We start from the raw sequence: 27,109 nt of genomic DNA, 5'->3' as shown, positions 1-27,109 counted from the left end.
CATTCCATATTCAAAATTTGTCAGTTGTCATAAGAATGCCCTTCTTAGCTATTATCCCCTTGGATCAATGTAGAATCATGCATTGCATTTCGTTGTCATGTTATTCTCTCTTCTTTTCTTTCTCTCCCTCTCTTTCCATTTTTCAATTTTGTTTTCTTTTTTTTAAAGTAAGGTTTATTGAGGTATAATTTACGTAGAGTTCAATTTACCCTTTTTGAGTACAGTTTCATTCGTTTTCACAAATGCATACAGTCATGTAGCTACCACCCCAATCAAGATATAAAGCATTTCCATCGACACAAAAAGTTCCTTTTTAGTCAATCCCCTTCCCCCGACTCCAGCCATGGGCAATTACAGATTTGATTTCTGTCCCTATAGTTTTGCCTGTTCTATAATTGCATATATATGCAATCATACAGTATGTTGCATTTTGTGTCTGCCTTTTCCCCTCATCATAATGCTTTAAGATACATCCATTTTATTGTGTGAATCAGAAGTTCATTCCTTTCCGCTGCTGAGTAGTATTCCATTGTGTGGATGTACCACACTTTGTTTATCTATTTGCCAATTAATGGATATTTGAGTTGTTTTCATTTGGTGCTGTTATGAACAAAGCAGCTAAAACGTTTGCATACAAGTCTTGGTATGGAAATGTGTTTCATTTCTCTTTAGTAGATTCTAGGAGTGGGATTGCTAGGATGTTTGGTAAGTGTGTGTTTAACTTTATAAGAAAATGCCAAACCGTTTTCCAAAGTTGCCCTCTGCCATTTTGCATTCCCACCAGCAATGTATGAAATTTCACGTTGTTTTACACACTTGTCAGCACTTGGTTTTTCCCTGTTTCAATAAAGCCATTCTATTAGGTGTGTAGTATTCTTTTATTTGGTTTAATTTGTATTTCCCTAATGACTGATGATATTGAGAATCTTTTCATGTAAGTATTTGCCACTTGTGTATCTTTGGGGAAGTGTGTGTTCAGATCTTTTGTTTTTTATTGGGTTCTTTGTATTCTTATGAGGTTATAAGAATATTTTATGTGTTTTGGATACAAGTCCCTTGTCAAATACATGTTATGCAAATATTTTCTCCCAGTCTGTGGTTTACCTTTTCATTTTCCTAGCGGTGTTTTTCTTTACATTTAGGACTATAATCCATTTCAAATTGATTTTTGTATGGTGTGAGGTATGAATCCAGCAAAGTTAACTTTTTTTTTTTTTTTTTTTGGTGGTAGGCGGGCCTCTTACTGTTGGGGCCTCTCCCGTTGCGGAGCACAGGCTCCGGACGCGCAGGCTCAGCTGCCATGGCTCACGGGCCTAGCCGCTCCGCGGCATGTGGGATCCTCCCGGACTGGGGCACGAACCCGTGTACCCTGCATCGGCAGGCGGACTCTCAACCACCACGCCACCAGGGAAGCCCATAACTTTTTTTTTTTGGCATAGGTATATCTACTGGTCCAGCAACTTTTGTTGAAGAAACAATACTTTCTCTATTGAAAATCTCTGCAACTTTGTTGAAAACAATCTGTTGGCCCTACGTGTGGGTCTCTTTCTTGACACTCTGTTCTGGTCCATTGATCTATATGTCTGTCTTTGTGCCAATACCAAATTTTCTCGAAATCAAGTTGTGTGAATCATCCAGATTTTCTCCTTTATCAAAGTTGATTTTGGCTGTTTAGCTTTTTTAATTTTCCATAAAAATTTTAGAATCAGCTTGTTATTGCAACCAAAAAAAGTTAAAAAGCCCGGTGGGATTTTGATTTGGATTGCTTTAAATTTATAGATCAGCTGGTGATAATTGACATCTTAATACTGACTCTTGATCTGTGAATACAGTATATCTCTCAATTCAGTTTGTTCTTTTAAATTTCTCTAACAAATGTTTTATAATTTCAGCCTGCAAACCTTGCACCTATATTGTCAGCTCTATCTCTAAGTATTTCACATTTTTGATACTTTTGTAAATGGTACTTTTTAAAAACTTCAATTCCCAGGTGTCCATTTCTAGCATATAGAAATCAAATTGGTTTTAGGGCTTCCCTGGTGGCGCAGTGGTTGAGAGTCCGCCTGCCGATGCAGGGGACACGGGTTCGTGCCCCGATCCGGGAAGATCCCACGTGCCGCGGAGCGGCTGGGCCCGTGAGCCATGGCCACTGAGCCTGCGCGTCCGGAGCCTGTGCTCTGCAATGGGAGAGGCCCCAACAGTGAGAGGCCCGCGTACCGAAAAAAAAAAAAAAAAAAAAAGAAAAAAGAAACAGCAACCCAATGTTGAATAGAGGTGGTGAGATAAGGTTTTCTTGACTCATTGCTAATCTTAGGGAGAAAACAGTCAATCATTGACATTAAGTATGATGTCAGCTCAAGATTTTATATATTAACAGGATCCCTTTATCAGAATGAGGAAGTTAGTTTGCTGAGTTTTTATCATGAAAGTATGTTGAGTTTTGTCAGTTGCTTTTTCTCCATTATTGAAATGATCATACTATTTTCCTTTTTAGTTTGTGGATATGGTGAATTAACATTGATTATATTTGAGCTGAACCAATCACAAATTTCTAGGATGAATCCCACTTAGTCATGATATGTTATCATTTTTATGTATTGCTAGTTTCAACTTCTCCATGTTTTGTGAAGAAGAATTTTTTCATTTATGTTCATAATGAGTATTTGTTTCTAGTTTTCTTTTCTTGTAATGTCTGTGTCTGGTTTTGGTGCCAGAGCAATGTTAGCTCCATAAAGTGAGCACCGTTTCTTCCATTTCTATTTTCTGAAAGAGCTTGTGTAGAATATGCATTATTTCTTCCTTAAATGTTGGTGGTTCACTTCTTTGCCTGAAGTTTTCTTTGTGGGAAGGTTTTTAACGACGAATTAAATTTCTTAAATAGATATAGGACTCTTCAGATTATCTAATATTATTGAATAAGCTTTGGTCATTTATGTCTTTCAAGGAATTTGCCCATCTCATCAAAGTTATCAAATTTATTGGCATAAAGCTGTTTAGACTATTCTCCTATTATTCGTTTAATATCAGTAGAATCTATAGTGATGTCCCCTATTTCATTTTGGATATTGGAAATTTGTGTCTTCTCCTTTTCGGTTTGGCTAAAGGTTTGTCAATTTTACTGATCTTTACAAAGAGTCAGCTTTTGATGTCATTGACTATTGTTTTTCAGTTTTATTGATTTATGCTCTTATCGTCATCATCATTCTCAACTTTCTCCTTGCTTTGGATCTCTTCTTTTTCTAGTTGCTTAATGTAAAAACTTTAGATCATTGTGACCTTTTTTGTTCTACTAATATAGTCATTTAGTACTATAAAGGCTATCAGTTTCCCCACAAATTTTGTTATGTTGTATTTCAATTTTGATTCAACTGAAAATATTTTCTGATTTCCATTATGGCTTCTCCTGAGAAGTGTGTTGTTTAATTTCCAAATATTTGGAGATCTTCCAGATATAATTCTGTTGTTGATTTCTGGTTTGATTCCTTTGTGGTCAGAGATTTCAATTCTTTTACACTTGTCGAAATTTGTTTTATGGCCCAGAATATTTTCTATATTGATAAACGTTCCATGTGCACATGAAAAGAATATATATTCTGCTATTTTATGTAAAGTATCTAATAAATGTAAAGTAAATACGGCTGGTTGATAGTATTGTTCAGCTCTTCTATTTCGTTGCTGATTTCTTTTGTCTATCTGCTCTATTACTGAGAAGGAAATGTTGAAGTCTCCAATATAATGTGGATTTGTCTGTTCCTTTCAGTTATCTCAATTGTTTTTGTGTATTTTGAAGCTCTATTTTGGATTGTTTTTTCTTATTATCTAACAAACCCTTTGCATTATGTAATGTCTCTCTTTATCCTTGCTAAAAATATAGCCAGTTCAGTTTTCTTTGGGGGAAATTATATATATGTTTATATAAAATAATATATGTACTTATATATAACATTATATGTTTTATAATACATACATATATTCTTATTTAAAAAAATCATTTCTCGTACTCTATAATTATGAGAGTAAGTCCCAGTTTCCTTCTACCTGAAGAACTTCCTTTAACATTTCTTGTAGTTCTGTTGGCAATGAATTATCTTGTCTTTTGTTTTGAGAAAATGTCTTTATTTTCTGAAATATTTCTTTGGGGGTGTAGAGATTTCTTCACTGACTTTTTTTTCTTTCAGTACTTTAGAAATGTTTCTCTATTGTCTTCTAGCTTGCTTAGCTTTTGGCAAGGGGTCTGCTCTAATTACATCGGTTTCTCTATATAATGTCTGTCTTTGTTCTAGCTGCAGTCAAGATTTTTCTCTTTAAGTTGTCTTTCAGCAGTGTGCTTGTGATGTGTCCATGTGTTTTAAACATTGTTCAAACTGCTTAGGTCTCTGAGCTTCTTGCATCTGTGGTTGTCTTTCAGTAGTTTTAGGAAATTCTTAGCCATTTGAAATAGTTTTTCAAATATTTCTTCTGCTCTGGTTTCCTTCTCTCTTTTACCTGGAAATCTAATTACATGTATGTTAGACCACTTGTTATTGTGCTATGTACCTCTTGGATATTCTGTACTCCTTTTTCTTTTACATGTTTAAAATCTTTGTAATTCAGTTTAGATAATCTCTATTGGCCTATCCTTAAGTTTACTAATCTTTTTCCAACTGGTTCTAGTCTGCTAATTAGCCCTTCAAGGAATTACTCATCCCTGATACCTTTTTATTTCCCTAGCATTTTCTTTGGTTTCTTTTTTTTTTTTAATAAATGCTTTTTAAAATTAATGTATGTATGTACGTATTTTTGTCTGCACTGGGTCTTCATTGCTGCACACGGGCTTTCTCTAGTTGCGGCGAGTGGGGCTACTCCTCACTGTGGTGTGCAGACTTCTCATTGCGGTGGCTTCTCTTGTTGCGGAGCACGGGCTCTAGGGCATGCGGGCTTCAGTAGTTGTGGCACATGGGCTTAGTTGCTCCATGGCATGTGGGATCTTCCCGGACCAGGGCTCGAACCCGTGTCTCCTGCATTGGCAGGCGGATTCTTAACCACTGTGCCACCAGGGAAGCCCTGGTTTCTTTTTAAAAATGTTCCTCTCTGTTGAAATTCCATATCTGTTCATTTGTGTCGTGTAACTTTCCACTAGATCTTTTAATATGTTAATTCTTAGTTGTAGTAAAGTCTCTGTCTAATAGTTTCAACATCTAGGCATCTGAGTCTAGTTTTATTGATTGCTTTATATTTAAGCAATAGGCTGTTTCATCATGCTTTCTTCTTCTGAGCTTTATAAGTCTTATAAATGAAAGCTAGACATCATGTCAGAAGAATATGCAAGACAGAGACAAATAGTATTTATGCCCAGAAGTGGATACAACTCTTCTTCTGTTAGGCTATACCAGTGAAGAATTCAATCAACTAAGTCAGTATTTGAGCTGAGTTTGGATTTTCTTGTTGCTATTAGTGCACCACAGACTTCAAATTTATTCAGTCATATGCAGATTTATTTGTCAAACAGCATGTTTAACCTTGATTTTTTAAATTGTTTATTTTCAGAAGCATTTATTATGTGTAGTAAATAAGAAATTTCCTTGATTTGACAGACTGTGTTTTTGGAGATTTTATACACCTGGATGTTTTTAAGTTAAGTTTGTGTAATAATTTATGTTAATATAATGCAAATTAGCACCCAGGAATATGTTTTATTTTTACTTAACTCTTAACCCCCCAACATTATATAAAACATGGAGACTCCTTTCCAAATAAGATTAATGTGAGATTTCTTTTGAAATGAACAGCTCTATGAATTGGATTACATGCAGGTAACATCGGAAAGAGTTCAAGTGAAGGAGAGTGAAGAGTTGTGTACTTTTTAAAGCCCTATGTTTGGGGCTTTCAGTGTCAACTTGAGAACATCATCAATCATGGTATCATGAATTCTCAATTAGACATTTTACTATATACTTCATTTGCTTAGGAAGAAGGCCTGTCTTGTAAAAGCCAGTGCCTTTCTATTGTTCACATTGAACTCTAAACAAATACTTAACCTGAAACCAAACTGATGGAGAAGGAACACAAAGAATTATATACAGTAGGATTCTTGTTTAGTGGAATAATCCACAGATGCCCCACTCCTGGCAAGGATTGTGCAAACCTGATACTGTGTAATAATCACCAGATCTCAAAATTTTAGATAGACAAAGAATAGCTCATTGTCACAGAGAAAATAAAAAAACTTAGTTTTAATATTGCCTATTATTAACTGACAACGTGGAATATCTTACAGAAGGGAGATGCTCTATTCGAGATTTTTATCTTTGTTTTTTTTTACATTGCCAAAGCTTTTTCTATTTAGTAAATTTTCACAATATTTTTCTTCCAAAGTGCTACACAGTAACAGCAACTAGGCAAGATCCAAAAGGCACTTAGTCTTCCGTCTTCAGTTATTTTCACTGAGCTCTTTTCTAAGAGCTAACTCCAGTATCCAGCAGCTGTCTGGTTTAAGATGCAATGCACTCTCCGTTTTTTGCCTTCCAGACTCTCCTGTCTAAATCTTTTTTTTTTTTTTGACATCTTTATTGGAGTATAATCGCTTTACAATGGTGTGTTAGTTTCTGCTTTATAACAAAGTGAATCAGCTATACATATACATATATCCCCATATCCCCTCCCTCTTGCATCTCCCTCCCACCCTCCCTATCCCACCCCTCTAGGTGGTCACAAAGCACCAAGCTGATCTCCCTGTGCTATATGGTTTTATATCTGTATTATTTCCTGTATGTAAAGACTTAAAGTGAGTGTTGCATAAAGCGAGTATGTAAGACTCAAGTGTTGACTATTTGGGGACAGAGGGCGTTTAGTTTTGTTTCAGGCACTATTTTAAGAGCTTTCCCTACACTGATTCATTCAGTCCTCACAGTAACTCTCTGAGGTAGGTACCATTACTATCCTCACGTTAGAGGTGAAGAGATGGAGGCACAGAGAAGTTATACGTTCAGACCAAGATCCCTGAGTGGGGAGGTGTTTGAGTCTCGATGGGAAGCCAGGCTGGCTCGAGTCCTAGCTGTCAGTCCTGACGCTCTGGGGCCTTGCATGCACACAGGACAACTGATAAAACATCAGGGGATTGTTCTCAAGGTTCACTGCAAACGTTTCTTTTCTTCCGTAATACAACACGTTAAAAATCATCTGTAAGTAGTTTGGCCTTTATTTATGCCTCTTTTTCTTAATCTGTACTATACGTCAAGGACAATACCCAGAGTTACATGATTCATCTGTAAATATTTAATGAGAGACAGGTAGTCCATCTCACAGCCACAAACGCTTCCTTCTGTCTTGACATGGGTGGGTCACTGTCTTATGCTGTGAGGTTAGTTCTTTCCACTGGTTTGTGAGCTCCCTTAGGACAAAAATCCCAGCTTGCATTTCTCTTTGTGTCTCCACAGAGCCTGGCGAGCTTAAAGTAGTGTTCCTGGATACCTGCTTATTAACGAGTGCTGCAAGGCAGCTATTCAACCTTTCCCACTGAGACACACATGCCAGACTGTTCACGTAAGTCATATACACTCGGTGTATCAGGGCAAGTCATTTAATAGCTGTAATTCCATCCAAATGTCCATTTATATAGCAATGGTTGAAAACTGATGGGTGCTCTAAGATGGTATATTTGACTCAGGGTACCATATGATTCTACTTTTTCTACCTTTAATATAGGAGCATAGTTCTCAAACAGTGAACATTTGGGAAATTTAACATACATTTCTTCCCTTTGTGTACTAAGTACAGATTTCATGTTGCTTAGAATAAATCTGGAATTGTGTCTTATTTATGTTGGTATTCCTATCATCTAATATGGTGCATTTCACATAGTAGTTTCTCAATAAAAGCTGGTGGATTTTTTTTTTTTTTTTTTAATTTTAAGCATTAGTCCTATTAGAAGAGAGTTAGGCTAGGAGGAGTTTTCCATCGAAGATCTTTTGGATCTACTGAAGCCTGAGTTTTTGCTTTCTAGGATATGGAACAGAATATTTTTGTCAACACACTGATGTTATTTTCCACCTAGTCCCCGTTTTCTAGTAACTTCTTCCCCCACAAAATCATGACTAAGACTTTTAAAAAAAAATCCAAAGCAAAACAATCATTATGAATTTCTTTGTGCACCAGAAAGACACAATAAGACAAGTGTTTTTGTGAGATAAGGGACATTTCAGCGATATGGTGAAGCATGAATTGTCGTATAGGCAACCAGTCTCACCAGGTAAATGATTATCTGCAGTTGCCAGAGCGAGCAGCTTCCATGGCTGATGGAGCTGCTGACCTTGGCATATTTATCATCATTACCCCAGGGGACAGAAACCAGTATGTGTGTTCTTGTGAATACACATCCATAAAAGGAGACACAAGCTAGTGGAAAAGAATTTGTGTGTATAGGTGGTGTGTGTGTGTGTGTGTGTGTGTGTGTGTGTGTGTGTGTTGATAAGAGAGGGGGGTGGGGAGCTAGAGATGGTTTCTTGCATTTTCTTTCCTCTTTTAACTTTTTTCTATTTTTACTGAAAAGAGAGGATGACATCAGTCTCTCATCTGCAAGCTCAGATTTATAATAGCTACTCCAGTTTGCAAGAGTTCTAGGGGCATAGTTCTCCCTTATAAGGGAGCTGAATAAGGCTGCAAAACATGGGTAATCTGTGTTATCATCTCTCAGGCTATGATAGCCATCTGATGAGGGGAGGCCAGGGGTGAGGGCTGTGACCTTGGATGGTGTTGGTGCTGTCTCCCCCCAGCCCCCTACACCAGCATGGTACTAACTGCTTCCTGGCCTGGAGTTTAGAGGCAAACTCTGGGACCTGAGTTCACAGACACCACCAAGCCTGTTCCATGAAGGTGTTGTGGAGAAGGGGGTGTGGGTAGCAGGGCGCTAGGTGCTCAGGTCACAGTGGTCCTGGAACAAGGTTGAGGAGGTAAAAGAGGCTTTATTTCCGTAACAAAGGGGTTGCCATGTGTTTTGCTTTGCTGGGGCTGCTGTAACAAAGTACCGTGGACTGGCTGGCTTAAACAACAGAGCTGTCTTTTCTCATAGTTCTGGAGACTGTAAGTCCAAGATCAGGGTGTCAGCAGGGTTGATTCCTTCTGAGGGCTGTGGGGAAAACCAGCTCCACACCTATCTCCTAGCTGCTCGTGGTTTTCGGGCGATCTTGGGTTTTCCGTGGCTTGTAGGCGCATCAGCCTGACCTCTGACTTAATCCTCGTGTGCCATTCTGCCTGTGTCTAAATTTCCCCCTTTTATGAGGACACCAGTCCTACTGAAGAAAAAGCCTACCCTACTTCCATATGACCTCATCTTAACAGTAATGACAACTGCGGTGACCCAATTTCCAGATAACGTCTCGTTCTAAGGTCCTGGGGGTTAGGAGTTGAACATCTGAATTTTGGGGTCAAGGGGGAGACACAACTCAGCCCCTAACAGAATTCAACGTGTTGATGGTTGATTTAGTTGGGAGTATTTTTCTTGATTATTACTTAAAGGATATAAGGAAGGGGCATGGAAACAGGGGAGGAAATGGTGGAGCAGTTGCTTTTTTTCTTCTGACAAAAAATCAGGACCTGGGAGACTGAAGCCTGTGGGGAGAAGTAGTAGGATTCCCTAATTGTGCATTGGGATAGTCGTGTTTTTGAGGACACAGGCGGTATCTGAGTTGAAATATGATCTGTGGCTCAGAGCACCTAAGTCCCCATAGCTTTTGCAAACTCCCAGTGGTGTGTATTTCAGCCACCCAGACAAAATTACCCAAAGTCTTTGCCCGGTGCCTTCATAAATTTGGTGATGCTCACCTGAGGGGCCTTTCTCCTTTCCTGGGCTCTCAAATATAGTGGGAACTATTCGAGAAGGATCAGGTCCATCAAAACAGTCCTATCCTTTCAGCAACTCATTTTCCTAGTAGTACAGTGTTTTCAAAATAAGTGATCTATTTCCTTAACAAATGCCAAGGTAGAATGATGTTTCACTAAGACTGGGCGCCGGATGCTTTGTGAGATATCTTGTATGCATTATGTCCGTACTCAGAGAAGCCAATAATATGATTATTCCCATTTTCCAGATGAAGGAATCAAGCCTTAGAGTTCAGCAACTTGCCCGGGGGCTTATAGGCATCAAGTAGCAGTTGATTTCTGTCTGTATTCATTGCACTCCGCCTCCCTGCTGCCCTAAGGTTTTTTGTTGTTGTTGTTTTTTGTTTTCAATAAATTTATTTATTTATTTATTTTTGGCTGCGTTGGTGTTCGTTGCTGCACGCGGGCTTCTTCTAGTTGCGGTGCACGGGCTTCTCATTGCGGTGGCTTCTCTTGCTGCAGAGCACAGGCTCTAAGGCTCTAGGGCGCCCAGGCTTCAGTAGTTGTGGCACATGGGCTCAGTCGCTGTGGCACACGGGCTTAGTTGCTCCATGGCATGTGGGATCTTCCTGGACCAGGGTTCGAACCCATGTCCCCTGCATTCGCAGGTGAGTTCTTAACCACTGTGCCACCAGGGAAGTCCTGCCCTAAGTTTTTGAAGGTAAATCTTTGAAAGACGTGGATTTTTAAAAAACAAATCTTAAATATCACACTGAGATAAGAATTCTTTTTTTTTTTTTTTTCCTATGAGCATCCTGTGTAAAATGAGGAGACTGGATTTATATAGATGATCACCATGTGTCCATGTAGCCCTAAAATGCATCTAAGGTTATGATTTTTATTTTCCTGTTTTGGATGTAAAAAGGAGAGGATGTAGGCTGCCGATCTGCTTTTTTTTTTAAGATGGAATTTCAACATCTCCTTGTGGAATTTCCTGGTTCTCAACCAAGTATGTAGATCCCGCCTCTCAGCGCTCATCTATTTTGGACTGCAGTGGGATAATAACCTGGTTATTTGGGGGGTCTGGTCTTTGGAGCCTCCTATTTTTCTTTTCTTCTGCTCCTACTTCTCCCGCAGATGTTCAGAGCTGACCACGTGCAGCCTCCCTGGCACCCAGCAGTAGCCAGTCTCCCTGGCCAGGGAAACATGCCCGCCTTTCTATGCTGAGATCAGCTCCCACCCTGGGCACATCTCCTGTGGGTCAGCCAACAGGCTTTGACTGATTTAGTTCAGGAAGACTCGCTTGTTTGTGGATATGGTAATGACGCCAGTAAAATTCAATTACTGGATCCCAGAGGACTGTAGCAAGCGATAATAAATTAGGAAACATGAGCTTTGGAGTATCTGAACTGAAATTATAATGGGGCTATTGAAAAACAAACAAACAAAAATTCTAAGCATTCATTTAATAATAGATGCTGCTGCTTCCCCCACCAAAAATTAGTTCATCAACTAACCCTTTGTTCTTGTCACAAGGAATATGCCTGAGACACAGCCAAGAACATTTTGTCTTAATTACTTGGTATTATTGTCGCCCCCCCCCCCCCCAGAGCACACCTGGCTTGGGGGGTAATTGGTACACAGGGAGGAAGCAGCCGCCTGGAGGGGCCTCCCAAGGCCACGGCACTAATCCATGCGGGGCTCACAGATGCTCGCTGCCCATGGCCTTGGGTTTCAGGTTGCCGTCCTGGGCTGAGGTTTGAATGGAGGTTGTAACCTCAGAAGGTCCGGCTAGCACTTAACCACTGACATCCATCAAGAATGTCAAGGCTCGCATTGTCTCATTAATTTGAACCAGCCTTCCTGCCCTCAGATCCTTTTTCATTCCTATCCTTTCCACTCTGCCTTTCTTCCTTTGTGAGCAGTTTATAGCCTCCCGTGTTTGTGCCTTCCGCCTGTGAGTTGTGGCCTGGAAGGCCACTCCTGGGGAAAAGGCACCTTTTCCCTCCTCCATGCCATAAGCGGAACTTGCAGAATTGACTGACGTTTCTGCTCCAATATGAATTTCAAGCGCATGAAGTGAGAAAAAAACATTGCAGGCAGTCTGGATATCTCTGTTTCGCAGATAATCTTTAAGTTAAAATGGTTTGTCATTGCTATCTTCCTTCACTTTATTTCCTTTCTCATCCAGATGCCAACATCCTAGTGTGCAACACAGAACTGATGAACAGAGGAGATATGAAAAAGAGGGCAAAGGTGCTAGAAGAAATTTCTGACTTAGCAGCACGACATTTTCGCCTGCAGTAAATGTCCTTTGAGGTATCTACTGAGACCAAGCCCCTTTCCTGGAGAGTTGCTCCTGACCTCCCATAGCACAGGAAGGACTGTGAGTCCGGATCGTGCTTAGTTTACGAGACCCCACAAGGCAGGTCAACTCATGGCCCAAGCTGGGCACAGTAGACTCTTGCTCCAGGAACCGGAAAGTGGGCTGGTTGTTGGGTTGGGCTGGAGCTTGGAGAAGGCAGAGCTCTGGAGTTCGGGGGCACCATTTTCAGCCATGTGTCCAGAGAGGTAGAAAGCGAGGGGGTGGGGGAATTCTGCCGTGAATCAGAGACGGTGAGGGAAGCAGATACCAGAGACTGCCCATCCCTGGAGAGCCAGGCGAGGCACTTCCTTGATTCGGAGTGACTATCCACTTCCTATTTTCAGACCCTTGTGAAGCCTGATTGCCCTTCATTGGGAACCCTTAGGGTCTCCCAGTAAAGTCTCCCTTTTTACTTTGGCTGCTCTCAGTAGGTTAGTGTGTGTGTGTGTGTGTGTGTGTGTGTGTGTGTGTGTGTGTGTGTAAACTACAACATTACCATCTAACATTTCCTTGGGCTTGGATGGCATCTGAGAACAGGGTCATGAATGGCTATCTATCGTGAGACTTGGAATACGTAGGCCCCATTACATATGTGTCGATAGGATGGTTAGAATAGCCCCGGCATCGAGGGCGGTCTTACTGTAGAAGGGGAAACCTTCTATAAAGGATGACCCTCCGTTTCCCTTTTGGTCTCCCCCCGAGATCTTGCATGTGTCCTCTCTATAAAACCTTGTGCCAGGTGCTGCCTCTTTTTTAAAAAACATTTTTTATTTAAAAAACTTTTTTATTGAAGTCTAGTTGATTTACAATGTTGTATTAATTTCTGCTGTACAGCAAAGTGATTCAGATATATATCTATATATTTCATATTCTTTTCCATTGTGGTTTATCTCAGGATATTGAATATAGTCCCTGTGCTATACAGTAGGCCCTTGTTGTTTATAGATGTTACCTCTTAAGCTTCAAATCTTCATTACCTCTTCACCTCATTTGCTTCTTGGCCAATGCCTGCGACATGTCCCTCTTCTCAGCACCACGAAGGATTTTCCTCTAAGATGTGCAGACATGATACAAATTTAATGTATTATTTTATCGGGGGTGAGAGAACCAGCATTTTGTGGCACACTACCTTAGGGCTTGTCTCAATTAGGGGGCAGTTCTTTCCATCATAAAGAGACCAGAAGCTTCAGGACATCCGGAGACAAAAGGCAGCCAAAGGATTTCACTGTCTTTTTATTTCCCATGAGATATAGCGCTAAGCAGTGTTCATGTTTTACCCACACTGCTTCTTGGCCTCTGTCAAAGGAGGGATTTCCTCCAGTGCCCCAGCTGTGCTGGGGCCTGCACTGGGGTGGCCGGTGGGGAAGGAGGACACACAGAGGGTTCTGCTCCTGCCACAGCTGTGCTTGTGCAGGCGACCTTCCCTCAGGGCAGAAGCCTGTGGACATGTCCAGTCTGACTCTCTTGTCATTTGGCACGATGAAGGGCAGCTGTCTCTCTATTGTCTACCAGAAAATGAACGAGCAAGCCAATCTCTAAATAAAGGGACACTTGAAGAAGAGACGATACCCCCTGTTTTCTTGGTGTTAAGTTATCTTCTGGAAAATAGGCATGGGTCTTGGTGTAACGTGTTTAAAGAACTATGGTCACAGTTCATTAACCTCACGTTCTCCTTAGAAGGAGAAATCAGAATACAAGGTGTTTGTGCCAGTTATAACACATGGCGTGTCAAGCCCTGTGCTAGGTATTTCTGTAGGTACTTCATTTAAATGTTACTACGGTAAGGCCCTATTACTACTAATTTTCTAAGAAGTTAAGTCAGTGCTTAAAAGGTCACATAGCTGGTAAGTAAAAAAATCTGGTAAGAAAAGGCCACACAGCTGGAGTGTGGCCCCAAGTTCGCCTGACTCTTAAAACTATACTAGTTCCACTGCACTCTCACGCGATATTTCCCGAGTTTGTCTGCTAAGACTTCTCAGCGTGAGGGCTTGTTGAAAATCCCATCCTGATATACGTGTATGTATAACTGATTCACCTTGATGTACAGCAGAAAGTAACAACATTGTAAATCAACTATACGCCAATAAAAATTTTTAAAAATCCGATCCTGGGACCCACTACAGATCGAGTAAATCAGAATCTTCTAGAAATGGGTATAGGAATTCATCCCAGGTGAAGCTTATCAGGCAAGTTAGATAAATGCTGCTGTCATGCCTTAAATGCTTTTTTTTTCCTTTTTAACCCAGTAATTCTTGACAAGGTGTGTGCTACAAAAGTCTTTTCTCTTTTTGATAAGCTTTTTATCTTGGAATAATTTTAGATTTACATATAAGTTGCAAAGGTAGTACAGAGAGGTCCCACATACGTTCTCTAACCTATTTCCCTCTGATGTTATGATCTTACGCAACCATGATACATCTGTCAAAACTAAGAAACTAACACTGATCAGTTATTATGAACTGTATGAGGCTACTACTTACCCTGGACACAATAACAGAGAAGGAAAGGGAAAGACAGGACAGCCTGTATTTCCTTTTTCTTTCCTTAATTCTCAGTAAGCAAAAGGCAGAGAGCATTGGTAGAAAGCCTGTGATCAAGAAGCGATTTGAGTTCATTTTGTGCAACATTTCCGCCATTCTGCTAAGAATGAAATACATATGCATGCATGGGCTATGAAACGGAAGCTGTGTAATTTTGATGGTTTCATGTATGAGTTAAATGCACTTCTATTTGCCTTTAAAACTAGCATTGCATTGTGTGAAGATGAACAGTGAAATTCACATGAACTCTTTAAATTTTTCTTTACTTAGCATGGCGTTAAATAGCAAGTTAATAATACCATAACAAGTTGAGGTAGAGACTAGAGAAGAAGGAAAAAGTATTATACTTTAGTTCAACTGCACTTTTTCCCTACTTTTTGGACAAAGGGCCCCGTATTTTCCCTTTGCACTGGGTCCAACAAAATATATAGCCAGTCCTGTTGACCCCTAGTCAAGAGCCATTGCCTTAACTTAATGAAGTCACCAGTGGTGGTGGTGGTGGTGGTAACCAGGCAGATGTGTGGAAAGATGTCAGGGACAGAGAACCTTCTGCCATCCTAGGTGATTACAGCCATGGAGGGGGCTTATATTAACCAGCCCTGCCTGCCCAGATGGCTACAGGCCTCTCAGGGTGATTCCTACGCTTTGAGCACTCCTGCATATGGCCCAGGGGCAGGAGGATTCCTGCTGCATCTTCTCAGTGGCCAAGTGCTTTTTGATGCAGAAAGTGTAACAGCAAATGGCACATCAGGAAGCAGTTAGACCTTTGACCTGCCCCAGACATGTGGCTTTTGCGTGGACCACTCGCTATTATACTGCATCATTATTTCTGTGCTCCAGTGGGCGGCTTTTCTTGTTTAGCTTGAATATTAAATCAAAGACGTATCTTCTGCATCTACCAAACCTGCTAACTCATTCACCAGGGAACGGGGTGTTTGTGTGAAGAGGCAGCACCGTGGGTTCGGGACATCAGCTCTAATTTATATCTGAAAACAAGTTAGCCTAATGGAGCAGAACTGTACAGCAGCCTGCCCCAGTAAACAAAACGTGGCTCTGGTAGTTCACAGACACAGTGGCATTCTCCTCTCCTTGGAAATTTTCATTGCAATGTGCCTTTTAGGATAGGGTGTTCCTTTCAAAATACGCAAGATTTCCAGCTGGTGGTGTGGGTGCATCCTTCCCCAGGGAGTGAGGCCATGCTGTGTGACGTGGAGAGATGCTGACCACAGGCAGGAAGAGTAACCCTTCATGTGCTAGGGTGGCTGCTAGCAGCCCTGGGTGTGGACTAGCCCTTCTTGTCCTGGTGAGAGCTGTGTCCCTGGTGGTAAGACATGTGACCAAGGATCGGGCAAGGTTAGTAGGTGGCCAACTCAAACATGCCCCATAGCCCTCCCCTCTGTGAGAATCAGAACAGGGGTCATCGGAACCTCCATCCTCCCTCCTCCTTCCCAGCCAGCGTCACACGGATGCTACCAACTTGGAGTTCTTCTCTGTATGTTCTTGCACTGCACCCCCCTTCCCCAACTCCTTCTAATTTATACCCTTAGAGTGTCTTTTCTGGAATTGTTTCCCAATTGGTCTCCCAGCCTCCTTCTACCTACCTGCCGTATAGAACTATGAAAATGGTCCTCTACAGACTGAAATTTGACTGTTTGGATCCTTGGATTAAAATCCATTGTTTCCATAGCTGTGAGGACAAAGGTTTCCCTCTTAGTATGCGAGGTCCTAAAAGCTCTTTCCAGAATGTTTTTCCCCCAGCTACCAGCAAGCCTCATTCCTCTCTTCCTTCAGAACACGTTTCAAATATTCAAACTGAAACCAAACACCCTTGACACTCCTTATCTGTCTCCCCACGCCTCATTCCGCCCCCGCCCCCCGCCACTGGTGTGTTTCGATACCACACTGCGCTTGTCAGCTTGTTGGTTGATAGACTCTTATCTTCATTTGCCTCCTTTATGGTCTCTTTCCTCACCGGCGCCAAGGTAATTTCTGCCAAGTTGGGTATTTTTCTCTAACTTATTCGCTGCCGTATCCCATCCCTGGCACACTGCCTGGTACACAGTAAGAACTCAATAGTTACGTGTTGAGTGAATTGTCATATGGATCTGAGCCTCACCTACTTCTCTAGCTGTGTCCCCTGGCACCTCCCTAAAACACTCTGCGCTGCAGCCGTGTAAGATCCGTGAAGATCTGTATCACGCTTCCATAAATTTGTTCATGCGGTTCCTTCCCCCTACAATACCCTGTCTCCCCTTTTCACACATGCCCCTCCCTTCTTCATCCCTCTGCATTCCCCTGGGGCCTCAACAACCCCATCATGCCTTCCATAGTGCGCGCTCAGCACTGGACCACGCTAAACAGGGCCTGGTTAGTCAGCATCCTCTCCCAGAGACGCTGAGCAGCCCAGGACTAGCTGGTGCCATTTGGGTCTTTCTCCCCACCTTGGTGTTGCAGATGTTTGATGAATACATACACAAATGAGATGCCCAAAGACAGACAACAAGTTAGTGGCAAGGACCAGAGTAGTGCCCAGGTATGCCGGTCTTCCATCCGTGGTACTTTATTTCCATCAGAGAACTCCTTTGAGAAGACATTCTGCCAACTTCCTGAAACCCACAATGTGGTTTCTGCACTTTACATCCTCCTTTACCAGCTTCCTGGTACCCAGCCTCTATTTTTTCTTTGAAAAACACATTTTTCTTCATTTGTCATTCCCCGAATTCCCTACATTAATAACAATATCACCTGATTAATCAATTTTCACAAAGCACCTGTTAAAGCACAGAGATTTTAGGCATGAAGGTTTTGTGGAAATTTGTTTCAGCTGTTTCGAAGTTACTCAAACCAAAGGAATATATCCTGGGCACATTGGCAAGTTTTTTTGGTGTCTGTTCCATGAATACGTTTTATTTTTCACGATGAATTTCAAACACACATAAAAGTAGTAGGGATAGTACAACAGTAGGGATAGTACAAGCCTCAAAGATTCATGACTCAGATAAACAACTATCAATGATTTGCAACATCTCCTTTTTCTTTTTTATTCTTTGTTGAATTATTTTAAAGCTTATCCCAGACATCACATCATCTTATCCTACTTCAAAATGCCTCTTTTTAAAAAGAAAAATATAAACACAGTATCTTTATCACCCTTTACAAAATTAAAAATAATTCCTTGGAAATATAAGACAATTTTCATGGAAGTATTTGAGGTGCAGCTTCTCTGCATCTCTCTAATTGTGTAACAGAACAGAAATAACCCACACTAAGGAGGGATGGGGGTATCCGTTGTACCTCCTCACACATTTTAGTTGGAAGTTTGAAACGGCCCAATTTTTTCCCGGATGGGTGGGCCTTCCTTGGGGCTTTCTTACTAATCTGGAGTTCTCTCCTGTCAGGGGTCGCAGTAGACTTTGGCTTTGGACAGTTGCGTCCTCTCTCTGGCCCATCCTCAGGCCATGCTTCCACAGTCTAGTCCCTTTGAGGGCTGGCTCCTCTGCTCACCATCTGCAGGCCACCTATATGCCGAGGTTAAGTTGAACTTAGATGACCAGGGACTTCTGTTTTCTGCCTTCCTTTTTGGCCTTGGCACCTCATAAGCATAGTGACCGGTTGAGAAGAATAAGGAGAAAGTGTTCAGATCGGTTAAGTGAATAGCATTCAGGTTAAAACGTTCAAGATCCTGGTATCACCTCTACCCTCCATAAGGCCAGGGAGAGAGCCCCAAAGAGACATAGGGTCTGGATGTCAAAACAGACGGCTCTGCTGGCCTCGTCATCCTCCAAGGCTAGCAGGGCCTTTCTTGCTTTACAGGAAAGCCCTTGGCAGTGGGGGTGACCTCCCCACAGGATGCTCTCCTCACTGGCAAGGGCCAAAGCCCACAGTGCCCATACCGCTCACAACCTCCCAGATTCGGCAGGGTCCAGCCCCTCCCCCCGCCTGCCCTCTTTCCTCCACCCACCCCTGAGGCTCATTTCCCTTCCTTCTGGCGTGCCCCTTGTTTTCCCCGTTGCTAAGTAGCGTGGTGCTCTCTGGCAGTGCTGACTGTCGCACGCCTGTCCACCCCTGCCCAATTCAGATTAACCCTGTGTAGCCAGACTTAGTTTAAAAATCTGGGGCTGTGTCACAGTCCAAAGAACCACATCGAAGCGTCAGTAACAACCCACACCTTGCCTTCCCTAGCAGCCTGTCCTTTCCGGGAGGAGGGAAGCGTGGTGGCTGCGGGCTCCATGCCCACATGCACTTGACTTTGAGTTCCGGCCCCCCACTTAGTGACCGAGTGACTCTTGTAACTTCTAGGAAGTCACTCACCCTCTCCAGCTAAGTCTTGGTTTTCTCATCGGTGTTAAGGGGATAATCACACAACGGTTTCTGCATTTGTGTGCTCTGAGGATTAAATGAGTTCACGTGTGCAGAGTGTGCAGGATCGTGTCTGCTGTGTCCTCAGATGTTCCGCCCGCATCTCACAGGTAAACGTCAGTCACATGGTCCCTCCTGACTGCAGACGGAAGGGGAGCAGAGTTTTGTGGGATATTTGCCAAGCACAACTGCCTCTGCCACAAGGATGGAAAATGGAAAACCGATGTTGTCACTTGCTGTGAATAAGGGATGGTCATAAACAGATGTAATGAGGACAGTGTATTAAATTCTTGGTAGATATTTTTGCCTGCTAAACATTCTGATTCTTAGGTTTATTTAGTTTGTCTGAGATGTTGGCGGTGGGGGGAGGGGAGAGAAAGAAGTGTTGAAGACATCCTAAAACATATTAGCACAAATGGAAACTTTCCCCCTGAAGGAATCAGAAAGATAGAAGGATGAATGAAAGAGGAATAGCTTTCTCATTATATAATTCAATGTTGTTTAATACCTTGTCCATGTCCTATCTAAAAGCATCTCTCTTTCTACTTAAAATCTGAGGGAGAGCAGTGGTCCACATGCCACACTCCGGGAAATGCTGTCCTCCTGGGCCTGGGTCCACATCATCTTCCAAGGCAGCAGCAGATATGTGTAAGATTTGCTGTGTGCTTGACACTGTGCTCGGGCTGCTGTGGGCACAGAGTTCATGGTGACAGTCCCTGCCCTTAAATTTCATAGACTGGAGAGAGAAACAAGCCAGCAGTATACGAAACGCATTTGGGAAGTACAGAGTGTTATTGGAGTGACCCTTGAAGGACAGCAGAGGGTTTTTTTTTTTTGTTTTTTTTGTGGTACGCGGGCCTCTCACTGTTGTGGCCTCTCCTGTTGCGGAGCACAGGCTCCAGACGCTCAGGCTCAGCGGCCATGGCTCACGGGCCCAGCCGCTCCGCGGCATGTGGGATCTTCCCGGACCGGGGCACGAACCCGTGTCCCCTGCATCGGCAGGCGGACTCTCAACCACTGCGCCACCAGGGAAGCCCAGGACAGCAGAGTTTTAAAGAACAATTCCATAATGTCCTTCTTGTAGTGTGTTTACTGATTTTATTTCCTTTTAATTTCTCTTTCTGTGGTATTAATGGTATTCTATTTGAGGTGAAACCCACTGATAGAAGAAAAAAAAATCAGCTATTATTTTCTAGATACTTTGAATTTTGTGCCCCTGAGACATCAAACGTCCTCGGAGGGCCACATGGTAAGAAACATAAAGCTGCTTCAGGCTATGGGGAAGCTGGGTTGCAAGTCACGGAGAAGGTTCATAACAGTGTCAGATCAATACTACCGTTATGGAACTCACTAAATGGAGGGAGAAGGGCAGCCAGCTGCGGGTCTAGCCCAGGTCCTGGTCTTCCTCCCTCTGAACAAGGCAGCACTGACTACGTTGTACTCAATCTGTCTTCTTGGTAAAATTAGAGGATTGGACCAAACGTGCATTTCCTGCACACAAATGTTTGTAATGGAAAGGAAGCTTTCCCCTCAAGCCCCCGCCCCCCCGCCACAGAGAATGGATGACCCTAGAGTTCTTGCCTTGTAAGTTTAGCCTCAGCTATTCCATCATTTGTTATTCTGGCACATTTGGGTTCTGTTTTCAGGTACTGGGGAAATAGTATTAACCTCATCACTGTTGTTTTCACTTACATATATCTTATTTAGTACTTATTATGTGCCAGGCACTGCGCCAAGTACTTTAACAATATTAATTTAATCTTATAACAATGGGCACTGTTATCACACCCATTTTAGAGATGGGAAGACTGAGGCATAGGGAAGTTAAGTAACTTGTTCAAGGTCAGAAATCTAGAGACAGGCAGAGAGAGATTCAGTCTCAGGCATTCTGGGCCTAAAGTTTGCAATCACGGCTCTGCACTGTCTCTGGGCAAAATAGTTGAAAGTGCTAATAATAAGGTGAAACATATAGCAATGACATATAAAATAAGTATTTTTTAAACAGTTAAATGATGAGACAATGACAGAAGTTGCACATGCACTTGGGCGAAGCCCTGGGAGAGAAGAAACAAAAAGTGGATTGTGCACTATGGGTGAGAGAAGGGAAATGCCCGTCATGTTTACAGACCTACCGGGCTTTCCATATATTAGCTCATCTGCTCCTCACAGCACCCTTATGGGGCTGGTGCTGTTATCATCCCCATTTTACAGGTGAGGTTCAGTGACTTGTTTAAGGTCACGCAGACGACAAGTGGTGGAAACCCAGACCAGAGTGCCTTGGGGTAGAGTTGATCTCCTGCCCACTGGCTTGGCCACCTGCAGGGGCAGGGCCAGGGGATCCACTGCTGTCAGTCCAGGACCCAGGAGTCCGGGTGTGGTGAGGGGGCAGCTGGTGACAGCTTTTCTGGGGACATGGAGGGCTCCCCGAGCGCTTCATCACTCCTGAGATGAAGGAGTGAAGTGCAGTGGAGGGGTCTCGCGGGTCTGGCAAGGATCTGAAAAACCAGCTTATCTGCTCAATACATTTCAGTCACACTGACAGGTCTACTTAGGGAACAGATGCACAGTGCATAGGAGATGCATATAGACAACAAGAAGAGTGTGCCTGGTTTAAAATGCTGCAGGACTAGATTACATCCCTGGGTAGAAATGCATCTAAAAGCTGTGCTGTCGCCTTGGACCAGGATTCCTCAACCTCTGCGCTATCGACATTTTGAGAAGCAGAACCCCCCTGGTTGAGTTCCACTTCTTTGATCGTGTAATTTGGGTTTATGAGCAGAGAGCGCTTCCAGAAATTAGACTGTTTCGAGGTTGAAGAGTTGAGATTTTGTCTAAAATTCCTTCTAATTCTCAGAACCTAGGAGAAAAAATGATGGATTAGCGTCCACAGTACTTTATCACTCATTTAATGTTTGATATTTTGGGGAGTGTATGGAGAAGGATTGGAAAGCATACTCAGCACACTTCTTTACAATACCTGTCTGTTTTATTTTGTTTATCTATATGGCTATAATTTCACCTCGGGGTGAGACCAAGCTCTTGTCTTGCACCATATTGCCCTCTAGCGGCCACTTCGTTTTGTAGCGCGCAGAAGAAAGGCGCTCCTGAAATTGCTTTCAAGAATGAAGCCAAGGAGGGGACTGGGGAAGTGGGCGGGTGCAAAGAACACTGTAGCTTCTGGCTCAGCCTCGTTGTGATACGTGGACGCCTTCGTCCAGCCGCGCCCGTTCCTCCCCGAGCCCCACCCGGCCTTCCTGCGACCCCACTCCTGCGCATCCCAGCAGCCCATGACCCCTTGCTCCTTCCCGCCGGCGTTCTGGGCCTCTTCTTTGCGGAGAGAATTCAAAGCTGCTTCCATTTTAAATAAAAAGAGCATCCTGTAGCTAGAAATATCCGAGGAGAAGCGTTTTATGAATGCCCTGAAGAGAGTTGCTACGTGAAAAGATATGATTCAGCTGAAAAAATATAGATAATTTGTTGTTTGTTTTTTTTTTAAGCTGGACATCCCCAGGATGTCTTTCCTCCCCAGGGGAGAGCGCTGCTTTGTAAGGGCCCCTGTATCCTCACCCACCTCCAGATCATTTAGTTAACCCCGTGGGACAGGAGCAGCCCAACAAATGCATGTATTTGTCCTTAAGAGCTTTGGCAAGCCAACTTGAATTTCAGGTAACTAGAGACCATTCTAATGGCTTTCTTCTGTCAATAGGTGACATTGGGTAATTAGTAATCCTATAAAGCTTTTGAGGGTAGCTTTATTTAAAAAAAAAAAGATGAAAACCAAGAGAATGGAGACAAAGAAAGCTACTCTACAGAGTTAAACCTCGTCTTCAAGGAGGATATTTTTAAAAGTAACTTTACATCTACATTTGGGCTTCAATTATATATTTACCTGTCTCAAAATATAATGCTCAAACATCAACCCACCCAAGCTTGGATGGTGAATTCATGATAGATAATTACTTTTTTTGCAAAGGGTGTTTTCTATTTCCATAAAATAAAATTTTATTCAAGACTATGGGAACTAGACTTTCTCTTAACAATTAGGTAAAACAAATGACCCAGAAGTTTAATTGTAGACTAGAGCTATTAATGTAGTTCTGAGTTTAGGCCATACAAACAAAGAACAACAAATAACAAAGAACCTGGAAGGTCAGGCATTATGAACAGGAAATTTGTAGAAGCCTTGGGGATGGACAGCAGCTGGGTTTCCTTAAGATTTATACGCTTAATAGAATAAACATGCCCTTGTTTATTTCTACTTTATATGAACATACAGCAGATGAAGACACTCCACTACTTCCTTTAAATGCCCCACATTTGAAAAAAATCTTCCCTTGTCTTTTCTTGTCTCTTAATGTGAATGACTTGATTAAGCAGCAGCGTGTGTTTTAAGACCATAAAACAAGCACAGATGTTTTACTTAAAAAATGGAAAGAATAAGCATTTCCTATGTGTTTGTTTATATTTCTGAAGCTTGTTTAACCATTTTTCCCTTGTCATTTTACTTAGTATGACTCTGACACCCCAAGTTGACATGAGCCTGAGCCCCAATACTCTGGAGATAGGTACTACCTAAAAGAAAAGATGACATCTATGGAGGTGTAAAAGAAGGGTTATCATCAATGAATTTGTCAGTATGGTCAGCATAGATGGTGAACCCAGGTAGCGTGGGCCAGTGCAGTTGGTATAGCAGTTACATTACCCATCCTCAGATCCAAGGATCTAAATGACAGTTAAAGCTCTGTAAACACAGCACCCAAGATGACTGGGGGCAGCTACTGTGTGACAAAGGAGACAGGGCTGCTGCAAACTTCCAGAACAAGTGGCTGAGTTGTTTAAGGAATTTCAAGACCCTCCAACTGGGCGGGGGCCAAATAATGCATGATTGATCCTTAGTGGTTAACATAATCGGGTAATTCTAGTTAACAAAATGTCAAAAAAAAAATCATGGGAATAAAGTCTAGATTTTGTCTCTAGCCATACAGAGGCCCTGATAAAGTGAGTCTTTTGGCTTATTATTGGATAGTCTATTGAAGCTGTCCTAAGTGTGCTAGAATTATCAGAAGAGCACAGATCCAGTTTATTTAGAAGGTTGCTTTTTTAAAAAAAATAATGCTCTTAACAGTGCTGACTCTCCCTCCATGGATCAAACCGATTTCCAACTACGTATAATCCTGTCCGTTTCCTTCTTCTCTCCATTCCTTTTTTCTTTCCTTCCCTCTCCTTTTCCAGGACAGCTGTGTTTCAGGCACTCTGTTGAGCCATGACAGCCTGAAGATTTGTGAGAAATTGTTTCAGCCTCTTAGGAGATGAGAGGCAAAATATTTAACAAAGGCACAGGCAGGGGCAGATCCCGACTTTGTGAAACCTGAAGCTTATACAATTTGGGGAACTCTCTCTTTAAAAAATCAAACAAAAAAAAGCTATACAATGACAAGTACAAAATTAGGCATGATAGAGAATATTTACTGAGAATGAAAAACTAAATCGCAGCAAATTACTAGAAACTTGGAGGCCTCGGTCCTTTCTCTTGAAGACCTCTTTAGGCAGTGTACCAAAGATGCTTAATTAGAAATGCTTTCTGATTGCAACCTGGCTTCCTCTGGTGCCCTGGAGTCCTCAGTGACTCCTAGAACTCACAGTGGCCTGAGCTAAAGAAGGCTTCAGCTTCATTCACTTCTTCAAATTCCACATCTAGTCTCAGGAGCCATCACTCAGAATGGTCAGCAGCTGAAAGCAGCCTGTGGCCATGCAGGAAGGTCCTGAACAGCATCCGAGGGTGCGTCCCGGAAACATGCTGAGAGGCAGTGTAGTTCGTGGTCAAGAGTATCGGTCTGGGTGTGCTCGGCAAGATGGGTTCCAAGTCCTGTTTGTGCACTTCACTTCTTGGAACCTCTTTTTTTCGTGTCTGTAAAACAAGGGTGATTAAAAGAGGTGAAGTAGATAAAGCACACAACCAGGTGCCTGGCATGGAGCAAACAGCCTTTGCCTGATGGAGGGATTTGTTTGAAAGTTTGAAACGGAAAGTTATTTGTGTGTCTCTTTGCATTTGTCTCACCCCCCTCCTTGCATTTGTCTCCCTTCACTGTTGACTACAGGAGACATTGAATATCAGTGAAAAATCCATTCCCTAGTTAATATTCTCTGGCTTGCCTTTTATACTGTCTGTCGGATCCAATCCATCATGTATGTAATCAGATTATACATTGCCTTCTCTATGAATAAGAAATGAGGGGATGGTATTTTGTTTTCTGCAGTCCCCTATCATGAGACTAGACACAGGATGCAGATTCCTGCTCCACGGCTAAAGGGAGGGTGCAGATAATAAATCATTTCACATTTCTGGGATGGAAGACAGGCTCCTTGGGGATTCTGTGATTGTGGACGCTGTGGTCTTCTTCATGATCAGCGCTGTGGATGTAGCCCGTGCTGGCCGATGGGGAATGGATGGAAACTTTAGGATACAACCAGTTCCGCCTGGGTGGGGTGTGGGGAGCACTTGAGAGCCAGAGTGCCCAAGTGGCTTAGGTGAAGCGCCAGTGGAATTTATACTCCCTCTCAGACATCAGTAAGGTGTTAGGACCCCAAATGCTCCTCAGCGCTGCAGAAGGTTTTGCAATTTTTGAATGCCAGGAGCTATCACTTAACTTCTTAATGTTTCAGTTTCCTTAGCTGTAAAATGGGGACAAAAGCTCCCTTGCCTGCTTCACTGGAAGAACAAAATATAACAATGCAAGTGGAAATTCCTTGCACATCTAGAGAGAGCGATAAGATATTGCTATTAAAAGCAATAGTATAAGTTAGCATCGTGGAGCCGTTATGCGTAATTTCTTAACTCACTTTTCAACAATGAGATTTCCTCATACTCCTTACATTTGCACTTTGGTGCTGCTTTATTGTTTAGATAGGTTATAGAAATTAATTGAAAACATTAAACTCTACTGGATTCTTTCCTCCTAATTGGGTTAATACTATGAAGGCAATTCATTCGCGTATAGTCATGGTCTTCCTGTTTTCACCAGGATTGTTTCTAGCATTTCTCAAGTTTGTGAGATAGCGCCACCGTGTGGTCTCATGGTTTACTGTCTTCACTACTCATTTAAATCTTTGAATTTTTAATTATAGATATTGGCAGATAAGTATAAAAAGTCTATTTTCTGTTTAAATTAAAACACATTTGCCTATATTTACATATAAAATATATGGACCTAGTGGAAATTTAAAAAAATTCTGTGGAACCCCCCTTCAGCTACATTTGTGAACCACTTGTTAGTGAAAGGAAGTTTCCATTTGTCCTTGGCATGAAAGTGATTGAATAATGTTTGTGAGTGATAACAAGCTTAATTTCGGCCACAATTCTGCCTCTGTGATGATGGTAACTAAGAAAATGCACTTTTAAAAGGATATCTCCCCCAATATGCTGATGAAAAAGTACATATGATGTGTATATTCCACAAAATATATTTTATTGGGCAGGGAGTACATAAGGTAATACATCTTTAACAAGAAATAAGAATCAAAACAAAGTTTTAAAGTGTAGTTAGCTAGACTCACTCATCTATATGTGAATTAATCAAACAGTTCAAGGCAGAAGCACTTTTGGAAATGACGCAATAACCCTGCATTTGACCGATATTAAATGGAAGAGCATGACAAGGATATATTTGTTAGGGAGACTATCACAGCAAGGGATGATTCTCTGTTTTTTTACCATGGGATAAGAGAGAAAATAATAACTAAATGTTTATTTAGCAATGCACCGTGTAAAGCACTTTACCTGCATTGTTGCACTCAGTAATTGGGGAGGGGGAGGTCAGTCATGTCCCTTTAAAATGTTATAAGGGAATTAAAAAAAAAAAAACTAGCCAATGTGAGCAGAAGCACACATTTAAGCTAGGAGCTAAACACCGGCCTGGCAGTGCTAGGGGCTCAATAGCTTTGAATGCTCTGGGTGGTTGTTGCCCTCTGGTGGCCGTTTTGGGAAGTTACTAATTTAACACAAATTTAAGGCAGCAATGATCTCTAGCACCCAGGAAGCCTGTTGGTGAGT

General features: G+C 42.1%; 1 protein-coding gene across 1 annotated transcript in view; it reads left to right on the top strand.

Moving 5' to 3' along the window:
• TRIL (TLR4 interactor with leucine rich repeats) overlaps positions 1-27,109 on the top strand; it is an 86,587-nt gene that overhangs the window by 9,000 nt on the left and 50,478 nt on the right. The window contains exon 2 of the mRNA XM_079931990.1: positions 7,416-7,521. The gene's annotated coding sequence lies outside the window, so the exon portion shown is untranslated. The remainder of the gene's footprint in view (positions 1-7,415; positions 7,522-27,109) is intronic.

Source organism: Stenella coeruleoalba (genome assembly GCF_951394435.1).
Source record: "Stenella coeruleoalba genome assembly, chromosome: 9".
NCBI classification, from domain to species: domain Eukaryota; kingdom Metazoa; phylum Chordata; class Mammalia; order Artiodactyla; family Delphinidae; genus Stenella; species Stenella coeruleoalba.
The sequence above is the reverse complement of the archived record's forward strand: the minus strand, read 5'-3'. Positions and strand labels throughout refer to the sequence as shown.